General features: G+C 43.5%; 1 protein-coding gene across 5 annotated transcripts in view; it reads left to right on the plus strand.

Moving 5' to 3' along the window:
* Pld1 (phospholipase D1) overlaps positions 1-18,430 on the plus strand; it is a 194,759-nt gene that overhangs the window by 35,511 nt on the left and 140,818 nt on the right. For 2 of the 5 annotated variants that reach the window (XM_055625941.1, XM_055625942.1), the window contains exon 1: positions 8,217-8,374. The exons of the other annotated variants lie outside the window; for them this stretch is intronic. The gene's annotated coding sequence lies outside the window, so the exon portion shown is untranslated. Of the gene's footprint in view, positions 1-8,216; positions 8,375-18,430 lie in introns of those variants that run through there. 5 annotated transcript variants of the gene reach the window in all.

An 18,430-nucleotide genomic window follows, 5' to 3' on the forward strand; every position in this document is an offset into this window, starting at 1 on the left:
TGTGTGTGTGTGTGTGTGTGTGTGTGTGTGTGTGTGTGTGTGTGTGTGACAGGATCCCTTACTTAATTCGTGTAGAGAAGGAAGGAAATATTCTGGGTGACTAGCTGAGAAAGGAAATTATCCTGGCTTGTTGCCCATTGAGTTCCTTCTTCCAGAGAGTCAGGGCCTGGGTGTTACATTCTCTTCCTTCCTCATAGCCACGTGGATTGTGCACAGATTTTTAGGCCAGCAGCACGAGGGTAACAGCTCTTCTAGACCTAGAGTTCAGGGATGTAGCTGAGCATGACCTTGAATTCCTGATTCTCCTCCCTTTTCCTCTAAAGTGCTTGGTGTGTAGCAGCAAGTTATGAGGTGTGGTGATCAAGGCTTTGTGCAGGCTTTGTGAGGCTCCTACCCAAGTGGGCTACATCCCAAAGCCCCTTCACCTTCACTCAGATTTCTTTATGGGTTAAAGCTAAATTATCATTAATATAAAGAGGGTATGTGTAATATACAGTGAGCAGCCTTATGTAAAAAAAAAAACAAAAAACAAAAAAAACAAAAAAACAACAGGCTACCCAGTCAAACTTGAGATAAAATTAGGTTGAAATTATACTGTTTTTCTGAAAAATTGCAATAATATAGAAAAGATAAAGAGCTTGTTGTTTTCCAGATAACCTGAGTTTGGTTCCCAGCACCCACATAAAAGCTCCCAACCACTTGTAACTCAGCAGATCTGGTAGGCTTTTCTGGCCTCTAAGCACATTTATACATGTACACGTACACATGGATAGAAATTAAATAAATCTTAAAAAAAACTCTAAATATACACCTTAGAGAGTTTTAACCATCTGTCCTTTCAATTTTGTGCTATCAGTTCTCAAAATGCGGTTACATTTTACATGGCTAGGCTGGATATCAAAGTAATTTGCAATCGTCAAGGAAATAAGCCTATAAAAATAAGAGCATCAAAATAAAGTCCACAAATAGGAGGCACCATGGCAGCTGCTGCTGACCAGGGTGTAGACATGGCAACAATGGGTACCATTGTCCTTTCCGGCCATCCTGGCAACACGCGTCACAGATCAAGTAACGCATGCCAGTTGGCAGTCTCAGAGAGCAGAGAACAAAGCCCCGAGTCAGCTAGTCCATCCAATTCCAAACTAATTGCTTTAGCAGAGGCTTCTGTCTGGGTTATGAATGATGGAAAATTAAACAGGTGTATATTGTAAATCTCAAAATTCACATGTCGACTACCAGAAGAGCCTTGACTATGAGGAGGACCCTGGGAGAAGGGTCGGGTGCTCGTTAGACTCCGCACTCTCCAGGAATTCTTATGGGCTCTGACTCTCAGGTACTCAAGGCTGAGGAGCCACTACCTGGGTGGCAGTTACCTCCAGCCAACAGGGTCTGGCCCAGGTAGGGTCAGGGGATGGTGTTGCCTTACAGGGCGGCTTCCCCTGAGGTCCAAAGTAGCCGGGGTTGCCTGCCTTCCAGTGTGAGTCGCTGTGGAGCAGGTACATGTGGAAGAATGCTGTTTATATCAGAGAAGGGATCCAGGCGTATTGCTGTGGAGTCGGCCTGGAAGGGATGCAAGTTAGAAATGCTGGTTTTGAATTCTGCAACCGAATTCAGGCTTCTGCTCATACTTGAGTTTTCTCTTCTTTCTTTCTGTTTTATTATTGTGCGGGGAAACCATACCATAGCATAGATGTGGAGATCTGAGGGCAACTTTGTGGAGTTAGTTCTGTCTTTCTACCTTTTTATAGGTCCTCAGGATCAAGCTCAGGTCGCCAGGCTTTGAGGCAAGCACCTTTGCACAATGAATCATCTTGTCACCCTGGCTTTCCTTGTCTGAATGCCGTTCCGAAAAATCTTCCTCTTTTTAAACTTTTTTTTTTTTTAAGGCAGCATCACATGTAACAAAGCTAGCCTCTTTGTACTTGTTGTTTAGCCAAGGATGACCTTAAACTTTTTTTTTTCTGAGACAAGATTTCTCTTTGTAGTTCTGGCTGTCCTGGAGCTCAAGAGATCTTCCTGCCTCTGCCTCTCAAGTGCTGGGATTACAGTTGAGCTCCACCACACATGGCTGACTTTAAACTTTTGACCCTCCTGCCTTTACCTCTAGAGTACTGGAATTGCAGGCATGCCCTGGCTTATGTCTTGCTGGACACTGAATCAAACCCCTTACATGCTACACAGGTGCTACCAGCTGAGCCACTCACCCTCTGCAAAACAGAGCTAATTAATCCCTTTCCAGAGAATAATTTCTACTGCAAAGAATTAAACGTGTAAAATTACAAAGAAAATCAATAACCGAGAGCCATGGATATGACAAGAAATGAATATTGCAGTCTTGTGGGATCCTTTTATTTCAAGTGCACAGTGGTGTCCAGGTAGTAGGTCTAATGACCACTATGAGTCTGAATTTATGATGCATGGGAATGATACTCTGAGATATTAGTGACAACTGTGACATGCTATGAGGTCATCTTTGTCTTCTTTTAATGACAAGTCACAGGAAAGGCTGTTCTTTTTAAATTAAGAAATTACATCTATCTAGCCATCTATCTATCTGTCTATCTATCAATCTATCTATCTATCTATCTATCTATCTATCTATCTATCTATCTATCTATCTAGTCATGGCACCCATTCAGAAGTCAGAGTACAGCTATGTGGAGTCAGTTCTCTCCTCAGTCAATCAGCTTGATGGTGACCACCTTTACTGGCTGAACCATCTCTTAGGTCAAACCTGTGCTTCTGAGAGAGCCATCGAGCACAGTTCTTTCAGGTTTACTTCTGCAGCTTTTTGTTTTTATGTTTAAAAAAATTTTAGGGGTGTGTGTGTGTGTGTGTGTGTGTGTGTGTGTGTGTGTGTGTGTCAATGTACGATGTTTGTGAATGGGGGGAGGCGTGGAGACCATGAGCCACCTGATGTAGATGTTGAGAACAAAGCTCAAATCCTGTGGAAGAGCAGGAAATACTCTTAATTCCTAAGCCATCTTCCCAGTCTCCAACGCCCTGTATGGCATCTATCTATCTATCTATCTATCTATCTATCTATCTATCTATCTATCATCTATCTACCTGCCTACCTACCTATCTTCATGTGTATGGGTGTTTTGCCTGCATGTATTTCTGTGCACCATGTTAGTGCCCAGAGGCCAGAAGAGGCCATTCGATCCTCTGGAACTGGAATTACAGATGGTTGCGAGCCACCATGTGGGTTGGTAATTGAATCCGTGTCCTCTGGAAGAACAGTCAGTGCTCTTAACCACTAAGCCATAATATATACAGCATATATACACATAATATATACTCTTCAGCCTTCTTGATAAATCTTGCCAATATAAACTTGGGCATTTTACTTATTTTTGTTGTATTTTATTTGTCCATTAATTTACTTATTATTTTATCTTTCTCTTGGGTATGATTGTATGTGGTATAGTGGTGTGTGTGTGTGTGTGTGTGTGTGTGTGTGTGTGTGTGTAAACACTCATGCATTCGAGTGCAGACATATGCCTGTGTGAAGGTCAGAAGACATCCTTGGCTGTTGGTCTGCACCTTCCACCTCGTTTGAGATGGTGGAGTTTCTTGTTTCTCACCTATGCATCTACCAGGCTAGCTAGGTGGCCCAGACTTTGTACGTATTTTTTCTGACTCCACCTCTCATCTTCCCCATGACAGCATTGGGATTACACATCTGTACTTCTGCACCTAGAGTTCCGGGGATCTTAACTCAGTTCTTCATGCTTCGGTGGCAAGTAATTCACATTTATCTATCTATCTATCTATCTATCTATCTATCTATCTATCTATCTATCTATCTATACATACATACATATATACATTCATTCATTACTCATGAGAGTATGTATATATGTGTGCTGCCATGTGTGTGTGGAGACTAGAGTTCCAGGGTTCAAATTCAGGTCTTCACACTTTTTGCCAACTATATTTATTTAAGGAACCATCTTGCCTGTTGCTTTGTTTGTTTGTTTGTTTGTTTTTGTTTTTGTTTTTTGAGCCAGGGTCTCTAGCCCAGGCTGGCCTTGAATCCACCAAGTAGCTGAAGATGACCTCGAACTTCTGATCCTCCTGTTTCTATCTCCAAAGTGCTAGGATTGCAGGCTTGCTCCAGTGCTCCTGATTTATGCTGAGCTAGGGCCTGAACCCAGGTTTTTGTGCATGGTAGGTGAGCACTTCATCAACTGGGCTTTATCTGGGCCCTGAACGTGAACGTTTAAAAACACTAACATGTACCTTTCCTTCTTTTTTGTGGATATCTTCTGTCTTCTACTTCTTCATCTCATCCTTCCTCCTCACCTCTTCACCATGCTTCCCAGTCACACTCAAGCCTTCATCGGGTGAAATCAAAGGGCTCCTGCCTTCCACCATGGCATGTTCTGCTAGTATTCCAAGCAGAACATGATTCCTCAGAGGATGCCCAGTGCCACCCCATGTCATCTGCCTGGGCACACCTCCTCTCCCCTGTCACTTCCATATCCATCCTGTGATGCCTCTCTGGAGAGTCTACTGAGGACTGTCCAGGCTGTCCTTGCCTGTTCCCCTTCTCCAGTACACCAACCAGAGTTTGGAAGACAGAGGACATGCCAGTTCAGTACAGTGTCCCTCTGTGGCCAATGAAAATCATTGCACAACCTTCCTTGGAGACCCAGGCATTTAGATTATATATATCCTTTATATAAAATGACATATGATTTGCCTGAAACCTACATGTCATGCCTTCCACAGGCTTTAACTGACTTCAAGCAAGGTTCTTTACGATACACTATGTAATATATATTCTATTTATAGAGTTGCTGCGTTATAGCCTGACTGTTTTACAGTATGTATGACTGCAATTACGCTGTTAAACTGTAATTGCTTAGGGGATAATGACAAGAAAAAGTACAGACGTGTTCAATACAGATGTGGTTTCCCCACAATTCTTTCTCATCTGAGCTTGGTTGACCCATAGATGTGGAGGGGCAGAAGCACATGGTTAGGAATAGTGACTTTCTTTATAGGCCCAGTTCTGTGGCTGTGTGGACTCCAGACACTCATTCCTGGACAGCTCTGTTTTCTCGTGTTAGCTACACACAAGATGAGGCTTATGTGAGTTTACGATGAAGTCACCTTGCTTCACAGAGGGAGCTTCAGTGATATCTGCTTGGTTCGTTTTAGCTGAATGCTTGGACTTACTTAAAAGCTGTGTCCCCATGTCGTTTCCTTTTGCTGGGGTTTAAATATTCTCCACCCTCACGAAGGTTGATTGCAGGCTTTGAATTTCAAAACATTAACTTATAGGACATAAAAGTACAGGAAAGCATGCTCCTGGACACACCTCTTATAAGTCAGAGGACAACCTCAAGTGTGGGTTCTTATCTTCTAGTATCACCTACCTCGAGAAAAAGACTCTTCCCCTACCCCCACCCCTGTGCTGTGTGCCAGGCTGCTTGGCTCCAGAACTATCTGGGATTCTCTGTTTTCCACCTCCCATGTCTTCGTGAAAGTGTGCCATGATTACAGATGTGTGCTGCCACGTCCAGCTTTATGTGGGTTCTTGGGATTTGAACCCAGGTTCTGTGCTTACACAGTGAGCACTTTAGGGAACAACTTCCCAGCCTGATTTTTTTTTTTTTCTTCTCTTTGAGACAAAGTCTCAAGTATCCCAGGCTGACATACTTTGTAGCTGAGGATGACCTTGAGTTTCTGGTCCCTCCTGCCCGATCCTCCCAAGTGCTGGGATTATAGATGTGCCTCCACACCCACTGGTTCTCCAGCTCAAACCCAGAGCTTTGTACACACCGGACAAGCATGCTCTCTCCCCTAAAAGGAAATAAATTTTGACAGAAAAGAAAAAAAAATCCCAAATATTATAGACGGGAGGGTCTTGCTGTGTAACCAAGGCTGACCTCAAACTCAAGATCCTCTGCCTAACTCTCCTGGGTGCTGGAATCACAGGCAGGCACCGCCAGATCCAGGAAGAAACTTTACAGAACAAAGGAGGCACAGCGCCATCACTAGCTCATAGCTGAGCTCAAGTCTGTTTATACATTTCCGTCCTAAAGCTGATGCTGGCGTGACAGCACGACTTCTTGTAGAGGAAGAAGAAAATCCGTACTACACGTTAGAGATTTCCTTGGGAATACAAATCATCAAATGTCTTTATGTTTTTTTTTTTTTTTTCTGTTTTTTTTTTTTATGATTTATGTTGGCAAACTAGAGCCACATTAGAGAGATGGCTTTAAGTTTAATTACTTTTTGGAATCAGTATTTTTTCACAAATATTCTGCTTTTGCCAGTGGAAATAGTTTAATGATTCCTACCTGCACATCACTTGTGACATGAGTGTTGTCACAACCGACTGCTTCTTCCAACACCAAGACTTCCTTCCCCTGAGGTCTGTTAGGCCACTCCAGGCTTCTCCTGTTTCTGCCAGCAGGTGGGGTACTGGCACTTTTTAAGCCACTGGTTACCTGCTCTAGGCTGGTTTTCCCTCTCAGAGCTGGGATTCTCCTGTTTTGTCTTCCCAGATTTTTATCTCTGGGAGAAACTGTTGAACCCCGCCTGGGTTAGGGTAGTTAGGTGTGCTGTCTCTGAGTTTCCTGCCTGAAATTGGTGAGCTAATGTGAGCAAATCCCTTCTGTCTCACAGGTGTGGAGTTAGTTTTAGCAGGCATGTAAGTCCTGCTTGGCAATGAGTGACTCCGTTTTTCCTTGCCCTGCTCGATTCTGTGTTACAGTCGAAGAAAATCTAGATCATTATGCTAAAATACAGCTTATTTAAATAAATCAGAGCTTTATATAAAAGATAGCAAGGTTTTGAAAACATTATTCCTGGGGTTGAAAAGTAGGGGACAATTGTATTATGTTAAAAAGCTGAGCGAACAGCATGCTGGCACTATATTGACTGTGTTTTTGAGTTTAGTCACTTGAAGAAAATTCTTGATTACATTTTTATAGAATGAAAACTAAGTTTACATTGCTTATTTGAAATCATGGTATATGATATTGACAGACAATAATGATCCATTTGAAAATATCTTTTTAAGCTGAGTGCCGTGGTACACGCTTTTAATCCCAGCACTCAGGAGGCAGAGGCAGGAGAATCTCTGTAAGTTCAAGGTTAGTCTGGTCTGCAGAGTGAGCTTCAGGGCAGCCAAGGCTGTTAAGACAGAGAAACTCTGTGTTAGAAGTATGTTGTCACTGTGTGACATTGATGGTTAGGTGAAAAAGCTCAGTAGTACAATAGAACAAGCTGATTTTTGCCAGGACCTATAAACTGTGTGAGCTTTTAAGATTTTATCACTCAGCACAAATGACTTTAATATTTTCCTTTAAAACCATTAGATATCAATGATCAGGTTGATTTTTAAAAAGCTCTGGATTTGCTGTACTATATATATATATTATTTTTTGTAAGTGCACATGAGTTTGAGTGTGTGTGTGTGTGTGTGTGTGTGTGTGTGTGCGCGCGCGCGTGCGTGCATGTGAAGGTCAGAGGATGACTTTTGGGACGTGGGTCCTGGGGACTGAACTCAGGCTTGGCAGCAAGTGCCTTTCCTTGCTGGAGCCATCACCCTGGCCCCTTGGGGGAAAAAAAAATCTTTTTATGCTACAGAAGTATCTTAAGTGACGAACCGATATGAGAAAGCCGACTTACAGATTTACAGACAAGTGAGAGCTGACATTAGAAGGTTCTTCGACAGATTTTTCCTTGGGAACTATATTAAGTTTTGAGCTTGTGTGAGTAATGAGGCTTTGAGCTTATTCTATATTATGTAAAAACTGAAAGCTAGTCATAGTGTGAGTTTGACTCTCAGAAACAATAATGCCGAACGTCTCTCTGACACAGCGTGAAATTACAGTGCTGTAGGTTTCATGAGCAGCACCCAACTAGGCAACACTTGTAAAAGTCATTTCATAGCGCAGTAGAGGGGAGACTGTATTGCCGTTGTCTAACGTGAATCAGCCCCTTTAGCACGCGTCTAGGGGAGACGAGGGAATGAGAGATGTCTTTGTTGAAGTGTGTGCTCTGGTTTTCTTGGGCAACCAGTGCAAAACTGAAGTCTTTGGAGCCTGAGCTCATTCTCTGTGCAACTTGTCTTTCTAACAGCGGAATGTCTAGTTAGCATATGGGGCGTGGCTTCAACTTCATTTCTGAAGCTTATAGGCTAAAGTGCTCTATGGGCTTGGCCGACTTGAATTGCTTTTAGGGAGCCTGCCAAAGCTGAGCTTGGGAAGAGGCAGCTTTCGCCGTTTCTGTGGATTCTTGGGGTGGCCAGTTGCCCCCCAACTCCAGTTACAACTGCTTTGGACATTAATCTAATAGGAAGGATTCGTTCTTTAGAGTGAAATGGAGCGTCTCTTTTTGCCAGGGGCCCCAGGTTAGTAACGCTTTGAACTTTCTGTTTTGTGTCAGATTTTCTTTCTGTGCTGGCAGGGAGATGCAGGTGACAGACAGGAGAAGGCTTGCGCTATGGACACGTTAGGAAAGAATACTTTCAAGTCCCTTGATCCTGCAGGGCAGGAGTTGACAATTTTATGACTAAGATATTTTTCTGTCAATCCAAACGAGAGCATACCCGAGCGGGGTCGTCATTTAAAGGGTTGTAGTCGTTTGTAAGCATTTTTCTTTTTTAATTCCTTTTTCTAGTAACAATGCCTTTCTCTGTGTCATTGAAGGCAGAACTCTGATTTTATGCCTGATGATTTTATTTTAGTTTTTGAGCTAAGCAGCGTGTTGTGTTCTAGCGTGCCCCATTTTCTTTGATTCCACTTGTTGGACAGTTTTCCCTGGGGCCTACTCCTTAAGGTTACAGTGGATCAGTTGACGGTGCAGTTTTACTTTGAAAATCCTTGCAGTTTTCTAGACTGTCCTGTGAAATACGCAGAGCAATTAGATGCGGGTGGAGCATCCAGGTGGGCTCAGAGGGGACCCAGTTTCTCCCTTGTTTGTTGTTGTGTTTATTTACAAGTAGCTCCCTACAATATGAGGTCACCCTAAAAATAAATACGACTGTAAAACTTGAGTGTGATGGGCAAAACATTAAAGTCGTGTTAATAATAATAAAGAAATGAAGCCAATAAAATTAAGTGCCAAGAGAATAGCTCCCTCAGTTTCCCAGAGTTGAAGAGCTAGGGAGCAGTTTTGCCTCTGTTCATTTACCCCGGAGCCATCTGGTATGAGACCACTCTGCAAGATGGGACCATTTGATAGTGTTTCAAAGTGTGTACTTTTCAGGAACTGCGGCTTCTCTGCCTTGAATGTGTAAATATGCGTTGGCTCAAGTGGATGAACTAATGTGTTTAAAATATGCTAATGTTTTAATATATGCTAATGTGTCCATTCTCTTCTCTTTTTGTCCCAATGGGACAGGTGTTGAACCAGTGTCTATTCTATCATATTATTATTATTATTATTATTATTATTATTATTATTATTATTAAAAATGGAGGGAAAAGGGAGATAGAAGTATGTGTTAGTGTGTGTGTGCTTTAAGGTTCTCGCTATTCCCTGTCTGTTTATGAAGCTGAAGCTATAAAGTGAAGGCTGCAAACCATTTCAGATTATAACCGTGTACTTTAAACCCCTATGACAGTGGCACAGCTATGTTATTGCCCCCATTCCCCAGATACGTCCTTTAACCTTAAATGCGCCAGTCAATTTGAGCTTCTTACGAAGAGACAAAGATTGTTCAGGCTTTGCTGTGCTTTAAGGATACACTATATATGCTCCCACTGCGTATAGCTATGGTGTTACGTAATTATGTATTATTAAATGCTTTTGGTGGGCTTGAGGGGGGTTTCTCTGTACAGCCCTGGCTACTCTGGTATTCACTATGTAGGCCAGGTTGGCCTTGAATTCAGATCCTCCTGCCTCTGCCTCCTGAGTGCCAGGAATAATGGTCTGTGCCACCATGTCCACCTAAATACTATTAATTTAAATCTTAAAGGGGAGCATTTATCATCGATACCTAATGGTCTTAAAGGAAAATATTAAAGCCAGTTTCACTCAATGATCACTTCTTTGTACTGAGTGAGTATGGATAAAATCTCTAACGCTCACACAGTTTATATGTCCTGGCAGAATCTGAGCTTTTCCACTTAGCAGTGACGCACAGTGTCAACATACTTCTGGTTGAAAATAGCGATAAACAAAATGACAAATAATATAATTAGTGGGAAACTACCTACGAACCAGATTTAGGGGCTTTGCCAAAACATATACACATGGAAATACGTTTTTCCAAATACCAGGGTTATGAAGGCTGTGCAGAACTCTCAGAGGGCTGAACTCTGAGCCACCTTGACTTCCACCTTACACCAGCCTCGTACTTCTCACCGTCCTGATAGCCTGGTCTAACACGCCCTACATTACCGATTCTTTTTTTTTTTTTTGTCTCAGGCTAAGCAGACATCAGCACTTGGGTGATTCTATGCCGTCACATCTCAGATTGAGCTCTGAACTGGTTAACTTTTATCCATATATGTGGGGCTTCCATTCAAGGTTCTGGAGACATCCGTGCCCATCAGCTTATGACCCAGCTGACGACCGAGAGGCATGCAATGCCAGTTTTTCTTCTAGAGTGACTCTAAGACAAAGTTGGAGGCAACTCTTAGGCGAAGTCTTCCACCTGGCATTAGCCCATACCTGGAACACTGGGGAAATCGAATGGTGCTGGAAGGAAAGGCCTCAGAGGGTAGGCCCTCGAGGCTGAGAGTAGCTGTTAGAGGCGGATCTCTGTCAACTCTTAATCAGTGAATTCCATTCCTATCTAGTTACTCCCAGTTCTTTGCTGTACAAAGCCTGGGAGGCTCTTGAGCCGCAGTGTGTGACCCTGTCAGATTTTATTTGGGGACAGTAGCAAATGCTGTGCTCTCTGCCTTTGCTATCCTTAACCCTGTGGTTCTTGTCCTTAACCCTGCTTCCTCGAGACACTGGCATGTGTAGGTCTGCGTTCATACTCCACAGTGAGGGTCAAGGTAATCCCATCCACCTGGGAATTTACTGTTTGAGGAATGTCAATGAAAACTAACTTCCCAGGATTGTAAAAGCTGATAAATTATTCGCCCAGAGCTTAACAAACCTCAAGAGCCTCCCAAAGGAAGTTTGAGCTGATATGTCCTGGAATGGTGATAGGAGTGGTCACAGCAGAAGTAGCATAGTGGTCATAGCAAAAATAACTGCCATTCAAAAGGCATTTCCTGGTGTGGCCACTCTTTTCAGTCCTTTATTCTGTGCCCCCAACCACCCCTAAAAGCTTGGCTGTCTTAACTATATTTGTTTTACAGTTGACAACTGCCCCAGAGATTTTAGTAAGGTCAAATTAGCTAGAGCATTGTGCCTTAGAGGGAGTTCTGTCCTGGGAATGCCAGGTAGGTTTGCTTTCTTAGAAAATGGCCCCTGGTGTTTATTACCAGTGATCTGCAAACACTGACATCTGTGCTGGCCATTATCACGGTGCACCTGTTAACCCCTGTCACTCAGGAAGGTGTGTCCTTCCTGTCCTTCTTCCACGCAGATATGTGTGACCTGGCGCTCTGCTTTCCTACCTGCTCTGTTGGTGACTGATGGCAAAAGCCCAGCGGCGAATCGCAGAGTATAGAGCTTATCTGCAGCTAGTAAATAAGGCCAGTGATGGGCTAGGAGATGGCCCAGTTAAGGTTGTTTACAAGCATGAGGACCCTAGCCATCATTTGGGGGGGGGGGGGGGGGGGGGGGAAGGAGGGATTAGGTGGCAGCCATGTGACCTGTGACCCCAGCACTGGGGTGGCAGACACAGGAGGCTCCTTAGAGCTTGCTGGCCACTTAGCATAGCCAAACCAGTTCAGAAAGATCCTATGTCTAAAATAACGTGGAGAGAGGTCTAGGAAGACTCCTGGCTTCTGCCTCTGGTCTCCATTGGCTTGTGCTCACACGGGCATGCACACCCACACCTCACACAGCACCGTTCCTCGACACTGCCTCCACAAGGCTGGAGGAGGCCCGTTTATGTGGAAAGAAAGCTCATGGGATTGCACGCTGCCTTCTTCTGACAGTCTTCGGATTTCTCAGACTTTTTAAGTGTAAAATTATCAAATCGCTAAGGCTAAGAAACTTGTTTACCTTTCTGTCCTCTTCATTCCTGCCCAGCATGACTTCCGGAGGCTGAGGGAAGCCTGGGTTGTTCTGTTGGTCCTCAGGGCTTTCTGAACCTCTGCACAGAGCCAAGAATATGAGGTGTGAAGCTTCCTTTAAAATGTGAGTGCTCATTTAAACCATGTCGGACGAACAACTTATGCTCAGCTTAGCTAAAGTAGAACATTTGGCAAATACATTTAGAAAATGTAATGATGTATAGCAGTGTACCCTTGTAGAGTAGAAGCTAGTCTCCCCTCTCTCTCTCTGTCTCTCTGTCTCTGTCTCTGTCTCTCTGTGTGTGACAGGATCTCCTGTATCTCAGGTTGGCCTCAAACTCAATGTGTAGCCTAGGACGATCTTGAATTTGTGGTCCACTTGCATCTTTGTTCCAAGTGCTACAGGTTCAGATCTGTGCCACCGAAACTAATTTATGTGGTGCTGGGCGTGAGCCCAGGGCTTCGTGCCTATCAGCCAAGCTCTCTACCAGCTGAGCTCCCACACCCAGCCATAGCACTGATTCCGGTAATCTCAAAAATTTTAATCTAAAGACTTTCTTCTTTCCTGTTTGTTTATTTATTGAGATGGGATCTCTCTCTATAGTCTCATCTATCCTGGGACTTGCTAGGTAGAGCCGGCTAGCCTCTAACTCACAGACATCCACCTTCTTTGGCTTCACAAGCGCTGGGTTTAAAGGCATGTGCCATCATGCCCAGCGAAGTTTTTCTTTAACAGGGATTTATCATTATTAGGAGTAGTATTTGTTTGCACGCAGTTAAGCTGTGTGGAATGTATGGAGGCCAGCGGGTGTTTGTAGGGAAGGTTTCCTTCCACAGAGTCTCTGTCTTACATTTTTTCAGTGTGAGTCTAGGCCTCGTTGAACCTGGAACTCACTGCTGTAGGCTAGACTGTGAGCCCTTAGGATCCGGTACATCTGCCCACAGGGTTGTGGGGACATATTTGTGCCCCTGTCCCTGACTGTCACACAAGTGCTGTAGATCCAGGCATGGGCATTCATGCTCGCCCAGCCAGCGCTTTCTCCCCTAGCTCATCGTCCCAGCCTAAGAATTTGTCATTTTTTATCACATCATTTTTTAATATAGGATGGGATGATTTTGCTTAACACTTGAGACATCAGCCTAGGAAAGACTTTTGGATGCATTTTTCACGTATGCAGTGTGTTGGTGACACTTGTTTAGTCTGTCAGCAGTGATGACGTGCAGGAAGAGCAGGCCAGCATCCTGAGGTATCCTTAGAGAATGTGGGGTAATGAAGATGGAGGAACCTGGGTGCAGCTGGCTTTCTTTTTCTCATTTACTAGATTCTGAAGGTCAGAAAGGGTGAGCCCTCAGGGTCCAGCAGACTCCACAGAAGTTTAGGTCCCAACACTTCTCTTTTTATTATTCTCTTCTGTGTGAAATTTAACACATTTTAGTGACAATGAATGAAGTATTATTTCCATTTATTCTAGGTTGGCAAAAGTCAAAATAAAATAAATTATCCAGCTCTTGCTGAATGGTATTAAAGATTGATCACTACTTCCAAGGAAAAGCAAACTGCCTTCAAGCATAGCCACGGTTCTCATGATAGCTGTTGGAACATTTTGTTCTCAGCACCACACATCTGGTTCCCATGTTTATTCTTGAAGGGAGCAGTCACACGGGGCGACGAAAGGATGTTTGATCCTGAATCTTGGAGGCTATTTCACTATTGTTGTTGTTTTAATTTTGTTGGGACAGGGTTCCATGCATCCCATGCTGTCCTTAAACTCCTGGTCTTCTTGCATCTTCTTCCCAAGTGCTGGTCTCACAGACCTCCATGCCTAGTTTGCAAATTATTGTTTTTATTTATTGGTGTTTATATGTACATTTCATGTTTTACCTATGTGTGCATGTCCGTGTGACATGGCATGTGTGAAGCTCAGAGGACAAATGGTAGGAGCTGTTTTTCTCCCACCACGTACTTCTTGGGGACTGAACTTGGGCTCTGAAGCTTAGCAGCTAGTGCCTTAAAATCTGCTCAGCCATCTCACTGACCCTTGAGGTTGTGTCTGAACATCTTTCTCGATATCATATAATTGCTATGTTATGAACCTATACCTTCTAGACCTGCAGTTCAGTGGTGTTTAGCATAAAATTACATGGACATCACAATAATCCATTTTTTAAAAAATTTTTCATCACTCTCTTAAAAATTAATCTCTGTTTCTGTACCAGCTGGGCAGCCATGGTTCTTTCAGCTTGGCTCAATTTGCCCATTCTGATCATTTTATCTGAATGGAATCAGAAAATGAGACTCCTGGAAATTTTAGTTTTATGCTCAAAGGCTGCTTTGGTGGGCCTGTCCTGGTTAGGTGTGGGGCTTCTCTCTTCTCTGCTATCTAGTAGTGAGAGAAGAAATGATACACTATTGTCACATATTTTTGCTAGATTAAGTTATTTTTGTCTTTAAGAGCTCCAGATTCTTTTCCTATTCATCATCATCATCATCATCATCATTATTGGTTTATTGAGACAGGGTTTGTCTGTGTAGCCTTGGCTGTCCTGGACTCACTTTGTAGACCAGGCTGGCCTTGAACTCACAGAGATCCACCTGCCTCTGCCTCCCTGAGTGCTGAGATTACAGGTGTATGCCACCATGTCAGACTGTTCAGAGGCTTTTTTAAGACTTAAAAAATGTGTATAAAATGCTCATCACAGTGCTGATGAATTGGACAGATTAGGCGAGTATTAGTTATTCACTGAAAATAAACTTTCAGGTATTATCCCATTTCATTTGTTATGAATTTGCTTCTATTCTACTAAGGATTTAAATTAGTGTGAGAATATTTATATACTATTACATGCAAACAAAGGAAGGAAATATGCAAACAAGGAACCACAGCTAATAGTGTTGGCAGAAAGATATCATCAAGGAAACAGATAAACAACAATGCTGACAGCCAACATTTATATAGCAGGCTTTCTTTACATTTTTCTTCCTCTTTTCTTCTCCCCATTCTCCTCTTCCTCCCTCCCTCCTGTGCACCCTTGCTTTTCTCATTGCTCTTTCTTTCCTGGGGTACCGACAGTTGACTCCAGAGCCTTGCACATGCTAGGAAGTTACAGCCCTCTCTTTCCCAGAAGCCTTTTCTTTGTCTTGTTTTAAATAATCAATTAATTTTGTAATTGTTGTTGAGATAGATTGAGACAGTCCTGGACCTTTTGGTACAGATCAGTAGGCTGGTTTTGAACTCAGAGAGGTTCACTTGTCTCTGCTTCCCACGTGCGCGAATTATAGGCATATGCCACCATGCCCAGGCACAGCCGTTTTTCAACAAACTTTTCTTTTAATGTCTTTTCTTTTGAGATGAGAGGGTGATGGGCAGATGTGAATAAATGACAGCCTAGGCTGAGAGAAATGGTGATTGGGTTTATTCTGTTCTTACTGTGATAGATGGACTCACAGTATGAGGGAGTTCAGCATCTCTCTGAACAGCGTGGTGCACATGGTTATGTTTGCCTGTGTGCATATGTGTGTTTGCCTGTGTGTATAGTATAAACTAACTAAAATCGAATCCCATACTGTCTTTAACACTATACCATTGGAAGTTAACATTGCCAGCCAGCCAGTGGTTGTGCACACCTTTAATCCCAGGCAGAGGCAGTTGGATCTCTGAGTTGGAAGCCAGCCTGTTCTACAGATTGAGTTCCAGGACAGCCAAGGCTAAACAGAGAGACCCTGTCTTGAGAAAACAAAACAACAACAAAAAGAAGTTAACATTGCCTAGTCAAAACAACCAGTTTCCTTGATAATACTTCTGGCTCACAGACTATACTAACATTTAAGACATAAGACTAACGTGCACAGCCTTAGTGACAGCTTTGCTTCTTGATTCTCATGGTACTTTCCGCATAGGAACACTAACACCTAAACAGACAGTTCCCTGTTACAATCCTGGCCCTTACCCTCCCCCTCCGCCTGTGTACAAACATTCACAGCCTTGCTTTTTGTCTTTTCAGTTATGCATTCCAGCCTGCTTGTACTCTCTTCTGTTTTCTGGATTGGATTATCTTTTCTTTTTTTCTTTCTTTTTTGAGATGGGGTTTCTCTTTGTAGCCTTGGCTGTCTTGGACTCACTTTGTAGACCAGGCTGGCCTTGAACTCACAGAGATCTTCCTGCTTCTGCTTCCCAGAGTACTGCAATGGATTGGGCTTTCTATTCTGGTACACTCAGTAAACTCCTGTGTGGCTTCAAGAATCTTTACAATATCCCTTTCCTGGGGCCAACTTCCTAAGTACTTGGCTTGAACACTTCCTGCTCTTACTTTCTACCACATTTATTTATATGCTGAGAATTCATCATCACCTCCCCTGACTGTATGCTCCTGAAGGATAGTTTTGATTGTCATTGTCATCTTAGACCCTATCTTAAAAGCTGGCATATGACAACCGTTCAAGTGTGTAGAAGAGGGACTATTGACTATAGTACCTATGACTTACTAGCTGTGCATGGGGGATTAAGACTGGCAGGCCTTTCATTGACTTATGGCACCCTTTTCCTTGGTGGGTATGTGGACTGACATCCTGAAGGAAGCAAGGAGATATTCTGTTGCATAAGGCTCAGCCCAACCTATCACCTTTGCTCAGAGAGAAATAGATAAAATTAGTTAAGATATTTGACAATGTGGCCAGATAACAAAGTCCATGATAGAGCTAACTACCAGTGTTTAAATCCATGCCGATAAGCTATAGTCCAAAGTTACGTGTCTGCTTAACCCTGAGACTTGAGCAGCAGCTTATGGAGTACGGACTAAGCTTGTTCCGCGGTGCGTGGATGGAGGGCTTCTTCCTTGGAGAACAAGTCTGGCACTGAGGCAACAGAGGAGGCAGTCTCTGTCCGAACTGGAGTGGGGCTCTCCAACCTTTTCTTGTGATGCATGAATAATTTTGTTCACAGCTCAGAGCTGAGTAGGGAGCAGAGGATCTGAGTTTGATCCCCAGAAAGCACATACACACATACAGAGGCAGGTAGATATACACAGAGAGACAAAGAGAGAGAGTGAGAGAGAGAGAGGAAGAGAGAGAGAGAGGCAAACACAGGTATATCCCTGGGACTCCCTGGCTAGCCAACATATCTGAAAGTTCTAGGTTGGTGTGAGACTGTATGAAAAACAACAAGGTATGCTGATAAAGGACAGGTGAAGGAGAAGTTGCCCTCTGCTCTCTACATGCACCTGCATCTACACACACACACACACACACACACACACACACACACACTTTGTTCATATCTTAAACGGATTAATTAGATGGGCTGGAGACATGGCTCCTCAGTTATGAACCCTGGGGGCTTGCTCTTCTAGATGATCTAGTTTTGATTTATAGCACCCAGGCAGTGACTAACAACTGTATGTAACTCCAGTTCTAGGGCATCTGATGGTCTCTTCCAGCATCTTCAGGCACTACACATGCTTGCTGCACAGATACAAAAAATAAAATCTAAAGTGAATCTTTTTTAAAAAATAGATTAATTTGGTGCTCAACCGGATCACCCCCTATAGAATGAACGCCAGGCTAGTGATGGTACGTGCAGATCTTCTGAGAGCTGAACCCCACTCATGCCCACTCTGTGAACCATGAGAACTCCACAGCCCAGCACCTCACCCTGAGTTTCAGTTGGCCAGCCTCCTTGACAAAGCTTGAGTCAGACCAGACCCCAGAAAATCCATGTTTCTCCTCCTCCCTTCAGTGCTGGTGGCTTAGGAAGCTACTTCTGTTCTGATTGGTCCCCAGAGGACTGGCTCAGGTCTGAGGAAACATGATAGCTCTAGAGTTCTGAAGCTAGAGTGTATGCACCTCCTGAGTCAAATAGGAGGTTCTTCTGGAAAGTGCTCACAGTGGTGACATGGGCATTGAACAATCAGATGCCCGGAGATCTGCATTTTCTGATCGCTGGTCACAGTTGAATGTCTCACTGGGTGATTCTGAAATTACATGCACCCCCACCCCCTGAAATACCCAACCTGTGGTGGTTTGAATAAGAATGGCCTCCATAGGCTCATATATTTAAATGCTTAGTCATCAGGGAGTGACACTACTTGAGAAGGATTAGGAGGTGTGGCCTTGTTGGGAGAAGTGTCCCACTGAGGGCTGGGCTTTGAGGTTTCAAAAACCCACGCCAAGCCCAGAGTCACTTTCTCTGTCTGAGGATCAGTAGCTCCAAGCTACTGCTCCAATGCTATGAATGCCTCCATGCCCCTGCCATGATGATGGTGGACTAAAGCTCTGAAACTGTAAGCAAGCCGCCAATTACATGTTTTCTTTATAAGGGTTGCCTTGG

This window comes from Psammomys obesus, unplaced genomic scaffold (genome assembly GCF_907164565.1).
Source record: "Psammomys obesus unplaced genomic scaffold, mPsaObe1.curated_primary_1811, whole genome shotgun sequence".
Taxonomy (NCBI): Eukaryota; Metazoa; Chordata; class Mammalia; order Rodentia; family Muridae; genus Psammomys; species Psammomys obesus.